This window comes from Scylla paramamosain, chromosome 9 (genome assembly GCF_035594125.1).
Source record: "Scylla paramamosain isolate STU-SP2022 chromosome 9, ASM3559412v1, whole genome shotgun sequence".
Lineage (NCBI taxonomy): Eukaryota > Metazoa > Arthropoda > Malacostraca > Decapoda > Portunidae > Scylla > Scylla paramamosain.
Window position 1 is genome coordinate 7,415,001 of NC_087159.1, and position 5,000 is coordinate 7,420,000.

Genomic DNA, 5,000 nt, shown 5'->3' on the forward strand with positions numbered 1-5,000 from the left:
TTCCTCTGTTTTCCTCTTTTTTTTCTCCCTTTTTTACTTGTTTCTTTCCTTTTTCGTTATGTTTGACTGGTGTTTCTCTCTCTCTCTCTCTCTCTTTCATTTTCTTTCCTTCTTTCCTTGTCTTTCTTTGTATCTTAACGTGATGCATTTCTCCTTGATTTACACATCCACTCTTTCCGTCTCATTCTCTGCCCTTTTTTTTTTTTTTTTTTTTCTTATCTTGTCAATTCAATATTTCCTCTCTGCCTGATCCTTGAAGACACATCACTCCCTCACAGTTTTCTTTCTTCATATCAGTCATTCTTTATCTCTTCTCTTTCTCTTTCCTCTTGTTCTGGTCACACTCATAATATAGCGACATTACACTTCCCTTGGCGTCAGCTTGGAAGGTTTTGGAAGGGGGAGGGTGGGGGGATCTGGGGCCAAGAGGGAGGGGAAATGGGGGGAGGGGGAGAAGGGGTGGATTATTGTAGATTACGTCTTCATAGGAAGTGGAGACGTGTGGAGGACCTGGCCCGTAGAGAGAGAGAGAGAGAGAGAGAGAGAGAGAGAGAGAGAGAGAGAGAGAGAGAGAGAGAGAGAGAGAGAGAGAGAGAGAGAGAGAGAGAGAGAGCTCCTCCAGGCGTAGCAGCAGTCAGTCAGTCGCCGCCTGCCGCCAGCCCAGCTGAGGACAGGGGTACTGGCTGGCCCTCCTGGCGGTGACTCCTCTAGAAGCTGACGACCAGGCTGCCTTCACTGAGGGGGCAAGGGGAGGGGGCAGGGGGGAGGGAGGCAGGGAGGGCAGGGAGGGCTGGGAGGAGAGGAGGGGAGGGAAGGGGAGGGCACCTACAGCATAATAATCCCTAATAATAGTTGACTAGGACAGGTGGGGCGTCACTGAACCCGGCTGATTATGCTCCTGACTGTGCCGGGCGCCCGTGCTTCTCCCGCCGGGGACTAGAGTGTGGTGGGGCGGCGGGGCGGCCTCCACACCGCGGCCCCCGCTCACTGCCTCACGCACGCCTCCCTCACGCAGGGTACGAGTATTGTCTTATCGTTAATTTTTTTTTTTAACAGTTTTTGTGTCGTAAAGGGATGGTTATGATTGCTATTTGCTATCGGAATACATACTTGAAAGGTGTCATTGGTGTGGTGTGTATGCATGTATGTGTACTAGAATACGTGGTGTGTGTGTGTGTGTGTGTGTGTGTGTGTGTGTGTGTGTGTGTGTGTGTGTGTGTGTGTTCTACAGGTGGTGCGAACATTACAAATTACATTCCACCTTTGCCGTGGCGTGGCCGAGAGGCGAGGCGGTCCGAGGCTGCGGTCACCTGTGTCCCGACGTCTGCATCAAGGTTGAGGTGGCCGGGAGGGCGAGATTTGGGTGGGTCATCACACAGACTAGACACCGAGTTTTCTACGCCCTTTGAGGACCTGAGAGCCTTAGGTGAAGGGAGTCAGGGACCAGTAGTTAGTAACCATCAGGGTTGTTTTGGATGAGTCAGGGACCGCCAGCCAGGGATCAGCTCGCCCCTCGGCTCGGGGGCGTGGGTGAAGCCTCTGCGTCGAGCATCACCGCTGAGCCCCTCGCCGCGCCCCGCCTCGCCACACGCTGCGCTCGCCGAGGACGTCGCGTCAGACACGGGCCGCTGCGCTGCGCCACCACACACCAAACCGCATCAACAGAACAAATACAAAGACAACAGAGTATTTTTGCTTTCATCGTGCTTTTACATGCGTGGTGTCCTGCGCGAAGACCGGTGATGAGCGGCGGCCGGGACGAGGGGGGCGGGGACGTGCCTGGAGCGTTGGGGCACGTAGAGGGGAAACGTGATCCCGGCTGTGCCCTGGTGTGTGTGGGCAACTCCCCGCGGCGCCGCCCCGGTGAGGCAGCGCTGCTAAAGGTACATCTTATTAAAATTATGACTGGGAATGACGAGTTTGAACTTCGATAACCCTCAGGAGGAAGGAATGAACTGGGAAAGGAGGAGGAAGAGGAGTAGGGGGGTGGGAAGAGGAGAAGGACAAGGATCAGGAGGAGGAGGAGGAGGAGGAGGAGGAGGAGGAGTTGAATGTCTTCAAGATGTACAAAACTATAGTATGGGGGATCGTAAAAAACGGGAATCCTAGAAAAGTAACCAATGTTCCAGCGTCGGGTTGACTAAATAATGAGCAGCAGCAGCAGTAGTGGCGGCGCCGTCAGCAGCAGCACGCCGCCGCCGCCGCCGCCGCCGCCGCCTCTGCCGCCCAACCCCCAATCGCCGCGTCGTCACTCACACCCAACACCGCACCACCTCGCCATGTCACCACCACCACCATCACCACCACCGTCGCGAGTCGGTTCTTCAGTCTTAGGGAACAATGAGTTTACTTCTGGTGTGGCCGCGCTAGGCTTTGAGAAGACTGCCAGCCCATTCCTGACGATTTGAAGATGTCCCGCTGCTGACTCGGGAACGCAGGCTCCTCGTGATTGCTAAAGTAGTGTCGAGGAAATGCCTGGAGAAGTGGCTGAAGAATTACTGGCCGGAGAAGTCTTGTTAATGACGCCAGTGGGTGTTTCGAGGCCTTTGGAGGGCGATCAGGCGGTCCACACTCGAGTAGGAGCCTGAAAAGCCGCCCTCTTCACGTGGTGGTGGCTCTGCGGGGAAGGTCATCGCTGTCTTGGATCCTGAAGATGTTGTCAGTCCTTGATGCGTGGTGGCCGCAGAGGAGCAGTAGATCCTCTACGAGTTGGATGGGAGGAGAGCAAGGGCCTCCAAGCACTGCCCAAGGAGAGGCCGACTGACTGACTGGCTGCGTGACGGGTCCGCTTGAGAGAGGAATAGTGCAGGTCTGGGCTAGCGTGGCTTGGCTTGGCTTACAGGGCCTCCCAGAACGACCTTTCCTTCGTCTGGGGTGTGGGAGGGTTCTGGTGTGTGTGTCTGTGTGTGGTGATAGATAGATGAGAAGGAGAGTATTTAAGAGCACCTGAAAGTAAAAGAAGCACGAGGGACATATGGGTAGTGAGTATATGAGTGTTGGTTGTGGCAGGCCCTCGCGACAGTGGCGGCGACGGAGGCCCTGGAGGTGGTAGGAAAAGAAGAAGAAGGGGGAGGAGGAATAGATTAGAGGCAAGAAGGGAGAAGTGAGAGGCGTAGTGCCCGTGCGTGTGTTGGGGCGAGACAGTGGTACACGCGGCGACTCTCCCTGCTTCTATCCTCGGCCTTACATAATGACGCACTTGCCCTTTTCGGCCCACGGGTTGTTCTTCTTGTCGGGGGCGTGGATGAGCGGGTCAGTCTTCTCGTTCTCCTCGATAAACTCCCGCATTCTGGAAAGGACAAGGAAAGCAAGATGGATTTGATGGTAGGCTGTGTTTGGAAGGAAGGAGTGTACAGGTGTTCACTACTGCCGTCTGTTGTTTTGGTTCTCTGTTGCCCTTGATGATCTGACTGTTGACTGTGTGTAGAGGCTTTCATTGTTATCATTAGTTAATTTGTAGGTGGATTTGTAGTTGATGGAGCTTTTTTATGTGAATGTAGGTGTTAGAATAGGTGTTAGTATATTTTTCCTCCCAAGTGCAAGTATGTTTCCATGTTTTATAATAGTAAATACTAATATGTTTTCTTAGGAAATGTTCGGTTCCCTAAAGCCCTTGATATTTTCTGCATGTTGAAGGATGCGAAACAAAATAAATAACCTTATGTCCTAAGGAGAAGCAAAACTCCTTCAGCATCAGAGAGACTTAAAATGATCCCATTACTCAAGCAGGTCCCCTAAACTACGGTAGTCGCCCAGCAGGTGGCGCACAGATTCACTGGGACCATGCAGTCATCACGGTAAGATCCATATTCTTAAACGTTTTGGTCTTTCATAAGGAGAAATTTTCAAAGGCCGCAGAGATGGCTAGTCGGGTTCTCATACGTGGTTTTCTATTAACGGCGAAGAATCCTTGTTGAACTATCACAAGCACCATGAAAATAGCCTTCAAAACTACAGTATCCTTCTCTAAAGCCTCACCAGGGTAAGGATGAGCTCCCGAGGACACGAGGCAGGCATGTACTGGACGAAGACCCGACAGAGGACCCAGATTGCCCTGACTGGATGGGATTAAACCGAGGCGAGATAAACCGACGGAGGTTAAACTAAAGAGAGGAAACTGAAGGGACTGAACAGATCGAAACCTTGCGAGCTAGACTAAGAGGAATGAACTGAAGGGGATAAAAGCGAGGGAGATAAACTTAGGGGACGTGAAGAAGGGAAGGTGCGTGAAGAGACTGAACAGAGTAAACCGAAGGGACTAAACCGATCGATACATAGAGGGATGAAGCGAGAGGGATAAACTAAAGGGGATAAGCGAGAGGGCTGAACCGAAGGAGGTAAACCAAGACGTAAATAAAGGAAAGTGTGTGTATGAAGTAAACTGTGGATTGCACATGAAATCAGAACTGTTTTAAGTGAAATAGAAGAGTGAATTGATGCTGAGAGAGAGAGAGAGAGAGAGAGAGAGAGAGAGAGAGAGAGAGAGAGAGAGAGAGAGAGAGAGAGAGAGAGAGAGAGAGAGAGAGAGAGAGAGAGAGAGAGAGAGAGAATAAGGATTTCCTTTAATTTTCTTGTTTCAGCAACCTCTCTCTCTCTCTCTCTCTCTCTTCTCCCTCTCTCTCTCTCTCTCTCTCTCTCTCTCTCTCTCTCTCTCTCTCTCTCTCTCAATGATTAAGGGATCCACTCACCCAATTGGCCAATTTATGCGGGTTAGGGACGTTTGTCTCCGTGTCTCCGTGTGTGTGTGTGTGTGTGTGTGTGTGTGTTTTACCACTATCATTGGAATGTCTACTAGTAATGCTACTACTGCCACCAACATAATACTATTACTACCACCATTACCATACTGCTACTACCACCTCCAATACAACAACAACAACAACAACAACAACAACAACAACAACAACTACTACTACTACTACTACTACTATCACCACAACCCACAGCCTCACCACCTCCACCACCACCACCACCACCACCACCACCACCACCACCACCAC

The 5,000-nt window shown here is 51.4% G+C and overlaps 1 long non-coding RNA gene across 1 annotated transcript in view; it reads right to left on the reverse strand.

The window, feature by feature from the left end:
- The window catches only part of LOC135103493 (uncharacterized), a 20,626-nt gene that overhangs the window by 1,253 nt on the left and 14,373 nt on the right, over positions 1 to 5,000 (reverse strand). The window contains exon 2 of the long non-coding RNA XR_010270079.1: positions 1 to 3,289. This exon is cut by the window's left edge and continues 1,253 nt beyond it. This is a non-coding gene — a long non-coding RNA (uncharacterized LOC135103493). The remainder of the gene's footprint in view (positions 3,290 to 5,000) is intronic.